Here is a 15,015-nt window from a genome sequence, read left to right as displayed (position 1 = left end):
ACATCCGACCAAAACCCTCATTTTACATGTAAGGAGGTGAAGCAAGATTTTATTCACTTATCCACTGCATGATAACATCTCTTGAAGAAAACACTATATTTATTTAGGAGACAATTTAATTAACAGTTTGAAGTAGTGAATGAGGCCAAAAAGTTATGCGCAAGTCACAGGAGAAGAACACCAAAGTGGCTTGGATAAAAGGTGACCACAGTTAATCATTGATTCTCTTATTTTATCAAGTTCAGTTATGAGTGGAATTTGCAAGTTTGGGGCAGAGAAGAATTGCTCTGATAACAGGAGGGGATCCAGAGCACTAAACTTGGTGTCAAAGAAGGAAAACACAGACATAATATAATAGTAATACACTTGGGAAGCTTTCAATTTGCTTGTGATGTGGTAACTTATTGTGATAGCTCATTGCTATGTCTCCCCAACAACCTCTTTAGTAAATGTGCTTGAGTCTTGTGTGAGTGGATTTTACCTGAGGGCGTGGGGCTCAAAGAATATGATCAGTGAATAGCAGACATCTGGATGTTAAAGGAATAGGAAAAATGATTCTTAGCCAAGCTAAACAACTTGCCAAAGGACCCTCTGCTAGCCACAGATTGAACCATTTCAGATCTATCAGCTTTATCTCTCCCTTTCTTATATATTAAGGATTTCAACCAGCCATTTAGTGCACGATTCTGAAAGGAAAAAAAGAAGGAAGGGTGAGTTCATTTTGATGAGTTAACATCAACACTTATTGACATCTAATACATGTCAAACAATTTACATGGACGCATTTAAACTTCATAACTATGAAGCAGTTGGCATTATTTCTCTTTTATAGATGAAGAATAAAGGAATTCAGGACCATGGAAGTAAATTATTCCAAGTCAGGCAGCCAGTGGTGTTAGAACCTGGACTTGAATTCTCATCTATCTTTCCACCATATATTACAGTATCATGTATGGGTGTGAGAGTTGTACCACAAAGAAGGCTGAGCACTGAAGAACTGATGCTTTCAAACTGTGGTGCTGGAGAAGACTCTTGAGAGTTCCTTGGACTACAAGGAGATCAAACCAGTCAATCCTAAAGGAAATCAACCCTGAATATTTACTGAAAAGACTGATGCTGAAACTGAAGCTCCAGTACTTTGGCCACCTGATGCGAAGGACTGATTCATTGAAAAAGTCCCTGATGCTGAGAAAGATTGAAGGTAAAAGGAGAAGGGGGCAGCAGAGGATGAGATGGTTGGATAGCATCACTGACTCAAATGACATGGATCTGTGCAAACTCCAGGAGATAGTGAAGGACAGGGGAGCTTGGCATGCTGCAGTCCATGGGGTTGCAAAGAGTTGGATGCAACTTAGCGACTGAACACCACCACTACCACTAACCCTCAAAAGGGCTGGATGATGGCTAAAGAAGGAAAAGGGAGTTTGGGAAAAGATGCCATCCATTCAGGTATGGTTTCCAGGGAGAACTGTTGCCATGGAGTATTTTAATACTCTAGGGTGTCAAACAAGGTGTACAGGTAAGATACATAACCATGAACTGGGAACCATGGGACTTATGTTTGGTTTAATCAGCAAGGAAGTCACATAGTATGGTGTTTTGGAGTCAGGCAAATCCTGGCTTGAATCATGGCTCTGATTTATTATCTGAAACAGTTCAACTCTAAACATCCATTTAGAAATAATAATCATAAACATAAATTTAACAGTTAATCAAAAGAAGAACAGCCCTTCTGAATCAGGGAACAACTGTTACCAGAGAATATGAACTCTAAATCTCCTTCATGGGATTCATAGCAGCCTCAGTTAACAAAGAGTAAGAGCTCAGCCTTGTAATTTCCTTAAGTCCTAAGAATAAACTGGAACATCTGGTGTCTATAGAATAGTCTTCAACTTTATAGAAGAAACAAGGTTGACAGTGTGACCTTGGGAAAATTACTTCACCTTTTTGAGACTCAGGGTTGTCATCTGTAAAATGGGGGTAGTCAAGCACAAAAGTCACTTTTGTGAATGATCTGAGATACTGCGTACAAAGAGCTGAGCACAGTGTCTGGCACATTAAAGGGAGTGATGATGGTGGCAATGATGATGATGATTACAAACAGGACAATGACGAAAACAATGATGTAAAGACAAGACCATGATGAGAGAATGATGTGTTAAGGATGATGTGGTAGAAGTATCGCTCCTGGGGGCTGATGCTGATGATGTTAATGATGCTAATGAAGACTGACATGGTAGAAGACGATAATGATGATGATTACAATGACACCAAAGACACGTGATTCAGTGGTAAGACCATGATGAACAGTGTTTGTGATGCTGCTGTATTTGTGTGTGTTGATGACACTGGTACAGGTGAAGGAGATGAAGAAAGAAGAAACAGTAGAAAGAGGAAGGAAAACAGAAAAAGGAAGAAGGAATTAAAAGAAGAAAGAGGGGAATTTCCCTAAAGCAGCCACTATAACTCAGAGATGACCAGGTCTCACAAACCCAAATCTAAGGTACTTTGCTTCTCCAACTAGAACAGATACCCCCTTCCTGACTGGAGCAACATCAGGTACAACAGTGGAGATGGGATCTCCCTTCCACCTCATTTTCCAGCATTTTCCTCACCCAAGAATGAGAAAAGAACCTTATTCTTCCAATCCTGTGTGTAGACATGTGCTCACCATAACCATTATAGCCAGATACTTTCTGTGCACTGGAACCCACACCATGAAGACTAATGAAATATAGGGTCAATCCTCAAGAGCTGAGTGTCCAAGAGACTGAGACCTCACCTGGGAGTACCTGGCCAAATCACCTCCTCGATGTCATCATTCACGAAATGGAAACTACACCTTTTCAAGAGTTCTAAGACTATCAAGTGGATGAATAAGATCACACAAGTAAATATACTCTGAGTTCTCTCAAGTAGCTACTATGAATATCTCAATTTTAGATAATTAAGAAGTGCTGAATTATTCTAATGGGTAGAAGCATTTAACAAGTTAATTAATCTCTCTGAATCTCTTTTTGATGAAATAATAATCTTATACATCAGTACCTATCTTATAGTAACAAGCTTTGTTGTTGTTGTTGAGTTGCTAAGTTGTGTCCAACTCTTTGCAACCCCATGGACTGCAGCACACCAGGCTTCCTGTCCTTCACTATCTCTAGGAGTTTGCTTAAACTCATGTCCACTGAGTTGGTGATGCCCTCCAACCATCTCATCCTCTGCCACCCTCTTCTCCTTTTGCCTTCAATCTTTCCCAGCATCACGGTCTTTTCCAACGAGTCACTTCTTCACATCAGGTAGCCAAAGTGCTGGAGCTTTGGCTTCAGCATGAGTCCTTCCAATGAATATTCATGGTTGATTTCCTTTAAGATTGACTGGTTTGATTTCCTTGCAGTCCAAGGGACTCTCGAGTCTTCTCAAGTACCACAATTTGAAGGTATCAATTCTTGGCATTCAGCCTTCTTTATGGTCCAACTCTTACACCCATACATGACTACTGGAAAAACCATAGCTTTGCCTATACTGACCTTTGTCAGCAAAGTGATGTCTTCACTTTTTAATATGCTGTCTAGGTTTCTTATACCTTTCCTTTCAAGGAGCAAGCGTCTTTTAATTCAAGGCTATAGTCACTGTTTGCAGTGATTTTTGGAGAAATCTGCAGTGATTCTGGACAAGCCTTAACTGAGATAATCTGTATGAAGAGTTCAACATAATATCTTTCTTATGGCCTCCTCCAGTAACATTAGCTAAGATTATTATTAGTGTAGGAGACAACAAGAAAATAAAACAAATATAGCCAAAGTACATTATTATTGTGTGAATCTTCTGCTTGAAATTTTCAGTGGTTTTCTTGCAGTTCTAAGGATAGAATCCAAATATTTAATACAGCTGGCAAAGCCCTTTATGACCTGGCTCCTGTCTAACTCTAGCCACAGACTAAATCTTCCTAAACTGCTTTCACACCTTCCAGGTTTCAAGGCCTTTCTCTCTTCACACTCTTTCATCATGCTGCTCACCCTCCTAGAGCACTCAGCCCCAGGCTTGGAGGAGCCGCCTTCCTCCAGGAGCCTAACACCCTTGAATATCCCATATCACAGTGTGGCTGGGTAACTTCCTGGTGACTTATCTGTTTCCACAACTACTTGGGATTGAGATGGTGTATGCTCAGTCGCTCAGTTGTATCCAACTCCTTGCGACTCTGACTCCATGGATTATAGCCCGCCAGGCTCCTCTGTCCATGGGATTTCCCAGGCAAGAATACTGGAGTGGGTTGCCATTTCCTCCTCCTGAGATACTGACTGTTAATATTCACCATCTAACACAGCACCTGGCACAGAGTAGAGCTTGCTAAATGAAGGAAAGAGTGCTATGATTGACGTGAGCCTGGGGCACAGCAAAGGAGCATGGAGGGGGGTCAGAGGGAGCCAAATGGAGAATCTATCCAGACAGATAAAAAGAGTAAGAGCATTCCAGAAAGAGAGAACAGCATGCATAAACAGAAGTATGACAGCATGGTACATTGGGGAAACTTCATATACATGGGTAGCACTGAAATACAGGATTTCAGAATAGGGTGGTACAAGATGATTTTCATTGTGTGTGCTGGCAAGCAACCTGGGCTTTATCCTGTAGACACTGCACAACCATTGAAGAACTGAAAGCAGAGGACTCATCCGACCAGACTGAGATTAGTGACTGAGACTTAGGATGTCTCTTTCATTATTTCTCATCCTTTCTTCTCACCCATCCCATCCTTTTTCTCTCCTTTATTATACCTTCTCAAATATATTCTTTCCTTTCCTATAGTTTCCCTTTACATGGATTTTGTTGACCCTGGATGTTAGAGAACCATGAATTTCAGGAGGTAGTCCTACCAGCTTCAACTGAGATTCAGGTAAATAACCTTCCAATCCAACATGACCCAAAACACAAATAGACACTTCTCCCCAACATGAGGACTCTACACATGGTCTGAAAGTGAGGCAGAAGTGATATCTTCATCTTGATATAAAGGGAACATGCTTGTTGCTTGCTTAAAATAATTATTTACCTGAGAGTGTCTGTGGAAATACTAAGCTTTTCCAGCAACCAATGCACTTCCTTTATAATTGTAAATATGACTCTTCTCATCCCTCCTTTTTTATGTAACTTCTGACTAACCTCCTTCAGTGCAAAATTACCAGGAAATTCCACTGAATAACATGGCTAATGAAATTATTCTAAGATGATCGCTATCAAACTCAAAATCCAAGACTTAAATTTGAGAATGAAGGTTAGGGTTAAGATTTAAGAGCTAACACCTATCCTGCTCAAACTCTTCCAGAAAACTGCAGAGGAAAGTAAACTTCCAAACTCATTCTATGAGGCCATCACCCTAATACCAAAACCTGACAAAGATGCCACAAAAAAAGAAAACTACAGGCCAATATCACTGATGAACATAGATGCAAAAATCCTTAACAAAATTCTAGCAATCAGAATCCAACAACACATTAAAAAGATCATACACCATGACCAAGTGGGCTTTATCCCAGGGATGCAAGGATTCTTCAATATCCGCAAATCAATCAATGTAATACACCACATTAACAAATTGAAAAATAAAAACCATACGATTATCTCAATAGATGCAGAGAAAGCCTTTGACAAAATTCAACATCCATTTATGATAAGAACTCTCCAGAAAGCAGGAATAGAAGGAACATACCTCAACATAATAAAAGCTATATATGACAAACCCACAGCAAACATTGTCCTCAATGGTGAAAAATTGAAAGCATTTCCTCTAAAGTCAGGAACAAGACAAGGGTGCCCACTTTCACCATTACTATTCAACATAGTTTTGGAAGTTTTGGCCACAGCAATCAGAGCAGAAAAAGAAATAAAAGGAATCCAAATTGGAAAAGAAGAAGTAAAACTCTCACTATTTGCAGATGACATGATCCTCTACATAGAAAACCCTAGAGACTCCACCAGAAAATTACTAGAACTAATCAATGATTATAGTAAAGTTGCAGGATATAAAATCAACACACAGAAATCCCTTGCATTCCTATACACTAATAATGAGAAAACTGAAAGAGAAATTAAGGAAACAATTCCATTCACCATAGCAATGGAAAGAATAAAATACTTAGGAATATATCTACCTAAAGAAACTAAAGACCTATATATAGAAAACTATAAAACACTGGTGAAAGAAATCAAAGAGGACACTAACAGATGGAGAAATATACCATGTTCATGGATCGGAAGAATCAATATAGTGAAAATGAGTATACTACCCAAAGCAATTTATAGATTCAATGCAATCCCTATCAAGCTACCAACAGTATCCTTCACAGAGCTAGAACAAATAATTTCACAATTTGTATGGAAATACAAAAAACCTCGAATAGCCAAAGCTATCTTGAGAAAGAAGAATGGAACTGGAAGAATCAACTTACCTGACTTCAGGCTCTACTACAAAGCCACAGTTATCAAGACAGTATGGTACTGGCACAAAGACAGAAATATTGATCAATGGAACAAAACGGAAAGCCCAGAGATAAATCCATGGACATATGGACACCTTATCTTTGACAAAGGAGGCAAGAATATACAATGGATTAAAGACAATCTCTTTAATAAGTGATGCTGGGAAAACTGGTCAACCACTTGTAAAAGAATGAAACTAGAGCACTTTCTAACACCATACACAAAAATAAACTCAAAATGGATTAAAGATCTAAACGTAAGACCAGAAACTATAAAACTCCTAGAGGAGAACATAGGCAAAACACTCTCCGACATACATCACAATAGGATCCTCTATGACCCACCTCCCAGAATATTGGAAATACAAGCAAAAATAAACAAATGGGACCTAATTAAACTTAAAAGCTTCTGCACAACAAAGGAAACTATTAGCAAGGTGAAAAGATAGCCTTCAGAATGGGAGAAAATAATAGCAAATGAAGCAACTGACAAACAACTAATCTCAAAAATATACAAGCAACTCCTACAGCTCAACTCCAGAAAAATAAATGACCCAATCAAAAAATGGGCCAAAGAACTAAATAGACATTTCTCCAAAGAAGACATACAGATGGCTAACAAACACATGAAAAGATGCTCAACATCACTCATTATCAGAGAAATGCAAATCAAAACCACTATGAGGTACCATTTCACGCCAGTCAGAATGGCTGCGATCCAAAAGTCTACAAGCAATAAATGCTGGAGAGGGTGTGGAGAAAAGGGAACTCTCTTACACTGTTGGTGGGAATGCAAACTAGTACAGCCACTATGGAGAACAGTGTGGAGATTCCTTAAAAAACTGGAAATAGAACTGCCTTATGATCCAGCAATCCCACTGCTGGGCATACACACTGAGGAAACCAGAAGGGAAAGAGACACGTGTACCCCAATGTTCATCGCAGCACTGTTTATAATAGCCAGGACATGGAAGCAACCCATCAGCAGATGAATGGATAAGAAAGCTGTGGTACATATACACAATGGAGTATTACTCAGCCATTAAAAAGAATACATTTGAATCAGTTCTAATGAGATGGATGAAACTGGAACCTATTATACAGAGTGAAGTAAGCCAGAAAGAAAAACACCAATACAGTATACTAATGCATATATATGGAATTTAGAAAGATGGTAACAAAACCCTGTGTACGAGACAGCAAAAGAGACACTGATATATAGATCAGTCTTATGGACTCTGTGGGAGACGGAGAGGGTGGGGAGATTTTGGAGAATGGCATTGAAACATGTATAATATCATGTATGAAACGAGTTGCCAGTCCAGGTTCAATGCACGATACTGGATGCTTGGGGCTGGTGCACTGGGATGACCCAGGGAGGGTATGGAGAGGGAGGAGGGAGGAGGGTTCAGGATGAGGAACACAGGTATACCTGTGGCAGATTCATTTCGATATTTGGCAAAACTAATACAATATTGTAAAGTTCAAAAATAAAATAAAGTAAAATAAATAAAACTGAAAAAAAAAAAGATTTAGGTTTAGTTCTGTAAAGCAATTAGCCATCAATTAAAAATAAATAACTTTTTAAAAAAGATTTAGGTTTAGGGTTAAGGTTTTGAGCTTGGATCAAGGTTAATGTTATGGGTAGGTTAGATTTGGGTAATGTTTGAGTAGATAAGAATAGGTAATGTTAAAGTAGGTAAGAGTAGGGTTAGATTAGGGTTAAGGATGGTGTCAGGTTTAACACTGGAGTTATAGTTAAGGGACTTCTGGGGAAAGGGAAATGAGATTGAAGGGCAGTTAAGATTCTAATGACTTTAACACACACACATCAAACACTTATATTACCTTTTTTTTTTTTTCTGTTGAACTTCACTCAAAATAGTAATAATAAAAAAGGAATCTACTTTTGTCTGATTCATGAATGGGGTTTGAAAAATCACTGATCTAAGCAACCTCCATAGCCATGTATTAGATTCAAAGACAGACACCATGAGCCATTTTTCAGGAACTCAACATGCTCACGAGTAAGAAGCATTTAGACTCCTGCAGGCATGGTATCTTCATAGCTGAAGCTGCCCCATAACAGGAGAGGACAACTGGGATCCCTGGGGGTGAGAGAACAGTCTAGGTGCCCTTTCCTCCTGACTGGCAGGAGCTGGGAAGTATGATCAGGAGTAGGAACAAGACCACACATGTCCTCTCTGTGGTAGGTGGAACTAAGGGAAATAGTATAGAATGATTATTGCCTGAGCCAGTTAGAAGTTCCAAGAACAGGCCTCTGGATTCAAGAGGTTAGGAAAAAACTATGGTATGAAACCAAGGATTGCTGGGGAGCTAATAATTGATCAAGTGTGGAGAAATTTTTGAGACTGAGGATTAGTATACTTTTTATTACAGTAGGTATCAGCAAAACTTTTCTGTAAAGGGCCAGATAGTAAATATTTTAGGCTCTGGAGCCAAAAATAGTCTCGGTCATAGTTACTGAACTCTCTGCTGCTCTAGAACAGAAGTAGCCATAAACCATATATATACAAATAAGCATGCTTTGTCCCAGTATTTAGTTTAAAAAATTAGGCAGCAGACTGTATTTGACCCTGGGTCATGATTTGTTGACTCTTGTACTAGGGTATTTGAGAACAACTTTTGTGATCCTCTATAAGAAGGGTGTTCTGAGAACTGAACCAATATAGAGATATACAGAATGAAGATATTGGAGAACAAATCAAGGCTGTAGCATTAGTAGAAACCCTGGATCCAGCCATACCTGAAACTAACATCCCTGATACCTTCATTTACATGACACAGTGAATTATTCTTTGTAAGTAGTATGAGTGAAGTCTCTGTCCACTGAAACCAGAAAATCTCCAGTTGGTAGCCACAGCACACAAGATGTCACGAAAAAATGTCCAGTCTCATCCCAAATCTTCTGACTCCCATTCCAGCTCTCATCCATTTCAACCAGCATCAGGCAGAATGAATGCACTAGTTGAGATATCTTTTGTCCTAGCCAAAGAGCCATGTCACCAACGTGGGTTGGATTCTGCTCCAAGAAACCCCCACTTTTTGAAATATCATGAAAGGAAAGTATGTGCTTAAGAAATACTACCCATGGATGTGGAAAGTTGACAGAACAGCCCTGGAGGGCCAGATGGATTCCAAACAGCTGTGACTTGATGGAGGCGCTCCATTTGGCAGGACCAGGAAGAGCTCAGCAGGAACAGCATCAATTAGCAACCTCTTCTTAAAGAGGATGATTGCAGCACATCACTGCAGTCAAGCTTCATGCAGCCACTACAAATGATAGTTATAAAGCCTCTGTAGCAACATGTAGACATGGTTGATACGATTTTAAAAGAGAACCTCAGAATACACTGTAATTCTCTTTCATTGATGAAGGGATGATTAATTGATACAAACTCTCTAGAAAGCAATTTTGCAATATGGTTTGAAAACCCTTACAATCAAAACCCTCATAACTTTCAATTCAGCAATCCTCCTCTCCTATAAGAAACTATCCTAAGCAAATAATCAGAAATGTAAACACAGATTTATGCCCAAGAATGTTCATCACAGCATTATTTATAATAGCAATAAAAGAAAATAGTGCCCAAATGCTGAAGGTAAGAAGTTGATGAAATATATTATGGTATATAGCCAGAGGATGGAAAGTTCTGATAGCCAGCAAAAAATACAATTAGGAAGAATTTTTAATAACATGAGAATATATTCACACTATGGTAGGTTAAAAAATAGCACACAAATTGCATATATCCTGTGATAACCTCTAAATAATATATGGTGAAGTCTTTTTACTTACCTAAATATGGTGATGAAATATTTGTGTTGGCGGGCTCAGGGCTCCTCTTATGGGTTTATTTGCATAGGAATGTTTTTCCAGGGGCAAACGAGCTAACAAGGAGGTGATAGGAGTTGTCCTAGAAAGAGAAGAAAGCAAGAACAATTAAAGGCATGTACAACGAAGTAGCATCTGACCCCTCATGCTAATATATTGGAAGGGCCCCATTGAGTTGAAGTTGAGGAGATTCTCAAGATCTCAAACACCTCTTCTCCAGGGAAGCCTTCCTCTTCCCCTATATGAGGTCTGGTACCTCTGATATAAGCTCTCAAAGCACTTTTTTCATTTCTATTTCAAAGCACATAATAAATGTTGTCATCGTATATTTAGATGACATGCCATTCTCATGCACCAGTCCTGTCTTGTTGAATATAGTAGTCACTTTTAAAAAATTGTTTATTAGCATACAGTTGATTTACAATGTTGTGTTTGTTTCAGATGTACAGTAAGTGAATCAGTTATACATATATCCACTCTTTTTTAGATTTTTTTCCCCATATAGGTCATTACAGAGTATTGAATCAGATCAGATCAGATCAGTCACTCAGTCATGTCCGACTCTTTGCGACCCCATGAATCGCAGCACGCCAGGCCTCCCTGTCCATCACCAACTCCCGGAGTTCACTCAGACTCACGTCCATCGAGTCAGTGATGCCATCCAGCCATCTCATCCTCTGTCGTCCCCTTCTCCTCCTGCCCCCAATCCCTCCCAGCATCAGAGTCTTTTCTAATGAGTCTCTTCACATCAGGTAGCCAAAGTACTGGAGTTTCAGCTTTAGCATCATTCCTTCCAAAGAAATCCCAGGGCTGATCTCCTTCAGAATGGACTGGTTGGATCTCCTTGCAGTCCAAGGGATTCTCAAGAGTCTTCTCCAACACCACAGTTCAAAAGCATCAGTTCTTTGGCGCTCAGCCTTCTTCACAGTCCAACTCTCACATCCAGAGTTCTCTAAACTTACAGTAAGTCCTTATAGTTTTCAGTCATTTTAAATAGCAAATTCCATGGACAAAGGAACCTGGCAGGCCGCAGTCCATGGTTTGCAAAGAGTTGGACACAACTGAGCAACTGAGCATACACACATACCTTGAAATTTAAGTATAAATTAATTCAGAAATTTTCTGGTGGTCGAATGATTAGGACTTCACCTCCAGTGCAGGGGGTACAGGTTTAACCCCTGGAAATAGGACCCCACCTGCCTCAGGGCCAAAAAAACAGAATACAAATAACAGAAACAATATTGCAAGAAATTCAATAGCGATTTTTTAAATGGTTCACATCTGCAGAAATCAACACAATATTGTAAAGTGATTGTCTTCCAATTAAGAATAAATTTTTTTAAAAAATCAACAAGGACCTACTATATAGCACAGAGAACTCTACTCAGTACTCTGTAATAACTTATATAGGAAAAGAATCTGATAAAGAATGGATATATGTGTATGCATAACTGAACCATTTTGCTGTATACCTGAAACTACCACAGCATTATAAATCAACTATACCCTAATATAAAATAAAAATCAAATAAATTTTAAATGATCTGAGAAGAATAAATAATAAAAATGGTTCACATCAAAAAAAAAAAAAAAACCTTTTCAAATAATTAATTCAGATAAGATACTGGAGTGGATAGCCATTTCCTTCTCTGCAGGATCTTCCCAATCCAAGGATCAAGCCCTTGTCTCCAGCTTTCTAGGAAGATTCCTTACCACTTGAGCCATCAGGGAAGCCAGATAAGACCAAACAAAAGTCTATTTCTTGGACAAACAAGCCACATTTCAAGTGCCCAAGAGCTGAACGTGACTAGTGGCCATCACCAGGGACAGTGGACAGTGTAGATATAAAACACATCCATCATCACAATCTTCCAGAACATGCTGTCTTGCTTACGCTCCCTGCTTCCTAACGTCTGGCCCATTACAAACACTCAATAATATTCGCTGAATGAATATACAGCAAGGAAACATTCTCATTAAAAAAGAGGGTCCCAGTATAGCACCTCCTTCTTAGATTTGTCCCTTTTCCTAACAATCCAGCACCATCAAGATCTAGTTATGAATACATGAGGTAAGGAATAAACAGAATAAATGATGATAAAAGAGCTCTGAGCTCTAACTAGGAATCCAAATGTGCAGCATCAGCCCTGACAGCAAGGGTGTCATGATGACATGTGTCTTATCCACCTTCTCAGGAGGAATTCTGAACTGGAAGTAGCTTATCCCTGTCACTGGGACCAGGGTGCTTGGGATGACGCAGCTGAGTGGCTGATGGTGGCCAGCCCATTCTCTCTTCTCTTCATCACTGTTTTTTTTTTTTTTTCTTCCCTGATAGCTAAAGGATTAAGCTTAAAATTTGGGTCTTGGTCATGAACATTCTGAACTCTGGAGCTTTAGAAGACCCGGGCTATTCAACCTTTGTATGCCCTTCACAAAAGATGCCAGCAAGTCACAAACCTCAGTACGGAGCACGAAACACTTCCTTACCTACAGGAGGTACTCAGATCAATGTTGAATTAACAGGTAACTCTTAGTCTTGGAGAGAAGGTATCTGGTGAGTAACATCATTCATTCGGCAAACGTTTATTGGGCATCTACTGGGAGACAGGCAATGCTTAGGCACTTGGAGACATACCAGTGAACAAAAGAGAAATAGAAACATACACCTTCATGAAGCTTACGTGCCAGGCTTTTCAGCCCTGGCCGAATATTAGAATCAGCCGGGGATTTTTGAAACTCCCCATTACTTGGGGCACACACACACATATGCACACAGATTCTTATTAAAACCGTCCATAAGGACTAGAAAAAGGATTTTTCTTAAACTTCACAGCTGGCTTCAATGAACAGTCACCTGGAGAAACGTCAGAACCAGTGGTTCTAAAAGTGGTGATCCCCAGACCAGCAGCACCTGGGAATGTGTTAGAAATGCAAATTCGGGACTTCCCTGGTGGTCCAGTGGTTAAGAATCCACCCTGCAGTGCAGGGGAGGTGGGTTTGATCCCTGGTCAGAGAACTAAGATTCCCACATGCTACAGAGCGACTAAGCCTGCACGCTGCAACACTGAGCCCGCACGCCACAACTAGACAGTCTGTGCGCCACAAGGAAAGATCCCACATGACGATGAAGATCCTGCATCCTGCAGGTAAGACCCAACATAGCCAAATAAATAAATGTGTACGTGTGCTCAGCTGCTCAGTCATGTCTGACTCTCTGCAGCCCTGTGGACTGTAGCCTGCTAGGCTCCTCTGTCCATTGAATTTTCCAGGCAAGAATACTGGAGTGAGGTTGTCATTTCCTACTCCAGAGGATCTTTTCAACCCATGGATCGAATGTGTGTCTCCCGCTTGGCAGGCAGATTCTTTACCACTAGCACCACTGGGAAGCCCCAAATAAATAAATAAATATTTTCAAAAAGATAAAAGAAATGCAAGCTCTCAGACCTCTCCCTAGATGTACAGAAACAGAAACTCTGGGATGGGGACCCAGGAAGCTGTGTTTTAACACGCTTTTCAGCCAACTCTGATGCATTCAAAAGTTTGAGAACCACTAGTCGAAAAAAAATTACCTGGAGAAATGAGTTTTTAAAGAAAGAAGAATCCTGCTGTCCGTCTTTTCCCAAAGCCTTCCTGCCAAGTCATTAAACCTGGATAGGAATCGTAAGAACAGCTTCCCCACGTGGGTACCCGAATGCCACACTGCTGGGTTTCAGAGGCTCTCACCAGCTGCTCAAGGCACTGCCTCGCTAGCTGGGACTCCCGCCCCCACCCAGTTCCCCAATTAGCAAGGCCTCCCCACTGCCAATGAGCCTGGCACAGACACCCTCCGCTGACTTCCCCATAATCACCTGCAGGTGTAATGGGCCCCCACAGTCATATGATGTTCCAGGCTCCCAGAGAGCTGCACAGACAGGGCACAGGCCCATACAGAGACGCACGGCCCACCGTGGCACACACACATACAGCTTCATGTTACATGATACACAGAAGCACTTTCCTACTCTGTCACATACGATGTCACAAACACATGCATAGCACTCATTGTCAAGCACACATTCACATCCTCTTACTCTGTTCTAGACACACACACACACACACACACACACACATCACACTCTACCAGAAACTCTCAAATTTGTCTGCATATTGGCCTCACCTGTGAAAGTGTGAAAGTGTTAGTCACTCAGTTGTGTTCAACTCTTTGTGACTCCATGGACCAGGGATCAAACCTAAGTCTCCTGCCTTACAAGCAGATTCTTTACCATCTGATCTACCAGGAAAGCCCACCTAGGATTTTAAATTCTGATGCCCAGGCCACACCCTGCATAAATTAAACAAGGATCTCTGGAGTTGGGATGCGGGTATCTATGTTTTCAAAAGCTACCCAAGTGGTTCCAAAGTGTAACCAAGGTTGAGAATACTGCTCTCCACCCTGGTCCTTGACTAACAGGAAGAAGAAGAAGTAGAGAGTCTCAGCTTCTTTCAGAAAGGAAGAGACAAGATCAACGGGGGAAACTGGAATTCAAAGATTTCCCAAAGTCTTCTGTAGCATCCTTTGATTCACAAGTATCTGGATCACTAATTTGGTGTTTCTTGAGCATGTCCTGCTAAGTCTTATTCCATCTGCTGATGCCCATGCATCGAGGACCAACAGGAACACACTTTTATCAGACAAAACTGTGT

General features: G+C 40.4%; 1 long non-coding RNA gene across 2 annotated transcripts in view; it reads right to left on the bottom strand.

The window, feature by feature from the left end:
- The window catches only part of LOC133238287 (uncharacterized), a 29,810-nt gene extending 15,419 nt beyond the window's left edge, over positions 1-14,391 (bottom strand). The window contains exons 1-2 of one of the 2 annotated variants that reach the window (XR_009733508.1): positions 14,181-14,391; positions 10,297-10,414 (exon numbers count right to left, since the gene is read on the bottom strand). This is a non-coding gene — a long non-coding RNA (uncharacterized LOC133238287). Of the gene's footprint in view, positions 1-10,296; positions 10,415-12,819; positions 12,963-14,180 lie in introns of those variants that run through there. The other variant, XR_009733509.1, reaches the window with a different exon arrangement.
- Between the last annotated feature and the right edge of the window lie 624 nt (positions 14,392-15,015).

Source organism: Bos javanicus, chromosome 25, assembly GCF_032452875.1.
Source record: "Bos javanicus breed banteng chromosome 25, ARS-OSU_banteng_1.0, whole genome shotgun sequence".
Classification (NCBI taxonomy): domain Eukaryota; kingdom Metazoa; phylum Chordata; class Mammalia; order Artiodactyla; family Bovidae; genus Bos; species Bos javanicus.
The sequence above is the reverse complement of the archived record's forward strand: the minus strand, read 5'-3'. Positions and strand labels throughout refer to the sequence as shown.